The following is a 1526-nucleotide window of genomic DNA, read 5'->3' on the forward strand; positions in this document are numbered from 1 at the left end:
AGTGCATGTTGCCGTGAGTCCCGCCCAACTTGTTTCCAGAAGGAGGGGGCAGCACCACCAACTCCTTCCCCACCCTGCCCAGGGAAACCAAACAGCCGCATGGACACAGGCCTTCGAAGACGCTCTGCAGGGTTGCAGAGAAGCTCCCCGTCCTGTGTTTATAACAGGGGCGCTCTGGTAGGAGCCCAGAGAGCCAAAAACCACTTGGAGACAAGGGTTGAGTCTGAAATGCCCCGGGTTCGCCCCTCTGCAGGTTGGGTTTGATGCTGCTGCCTTGCATTGCCTTTAGGTGCAGGGTAACAGGAGGAGAAGAGAGCGATTCAGCCCTCGCTCGCTCAGACCAGAACCAAAACCAGCCTGGGACCCCCCAGCCTCCTGGTCCAGAGGGGCTGGTGGCACCGCAACCTGGCCCACTACCAAGATCAACGTCCACTTCAGCTAAAAGCTCAAGGGAGAGAAGCAGGTCCGTCTCCCTGGCAGGAGGGAAGGAAGGGGGGTGTAGATTTTGATTAATGAGGCCTCCAACCTAAAGCACAGCACCAGCTCCTACCAAATGGCCACCGCGGATGCCGGTGGCCGAGATGAACGGCACCTTGGAGGGTGAGCAGTGAATTTCATCGAGAACCTCTGCTCCTGGGGCAGCAATGCCCAGAGACCAGCCTAGAGACCTCTCAAGCCAGATCCGACCCCACCTGGATGGAGCAAAGGGTCTTCTACAAACCAACAGTGACCTTTTCCAGAAGCAGAGAGGTCAGCGTAGCACCCGTCATCACCACGTCCCACCGAGAGCAGCCCCCACGTCACCTCTGCCTTCGACACAGCGCAGCGAGGTCGAAGAAGTGGGCAAAGCAGGATGAGTGAAGGCTGCACGCCCAGGTGGGGCTGTAGATCAGCATTAGAAAAGGAAAGAGTAAAGGAGCTTTTAGCTGACCCGGCTCCATCACCATAGCTGGCCCACGGCACCAAAGCAAGGCCGACACGCTGCACCGAAAGATTTTGGGATAGGGGTACGCTGAAGGACTTCCCTTCCTGAAGCCAGCGATGCACGCTAAGGAAAAAGGGACAACTGGAAACAAGCCTCTGCTTCAGGGAAGCTCCTGCAGGTTTCGGAAGGACACAGAAACCCCACGCACAGTTTTGCCATAAACTAAGGTGACCAGAGCCCAGCTACAGCTTGTGCTTGCACACAAATCAACTCTTCCCTTGGAACCACGTATGGGGGGAAAAAAAAAAAGATCTGAGCTAGCTTCCAAGAGGCACTACTTCTCTAGAGACTTTCCAGGTCTATCAGAAGCAGGCACAGATGCTCTCGGAGGACAAGAGTTTGGGGGCCTTGCTAGAACTGACCCGACTGAGATCAAAACAGCTCTCGGACTACAAACTACAGGTACTCAATGCACCCAGGAGGTAACATCAGGCCAGCTCTATTTAAGGAGCTTAAATACATGCTCCCAGAGCCTTAGAAGCTCTCGCTTACAACACGCTGCTCCCCTGGCTCCGGCAAAGCCGCCTGTGTCAGGGGGCTG

Source organism: Cariama cristata, unplaced genomic scaffold (assembly GCF_000690535.1).
Source record: "Cariama cristata isolate BGI_N322 unplaced genomic scaffold, ASM69053v1 scaffold11809, whole genome shotgun sequence".
Classification (NCBI taxonomy): Eukaryota; Metazoa; Chordata; class Aves; order Cariamiformes; family Cariamidae; genus Cariama; species Cariama cristata.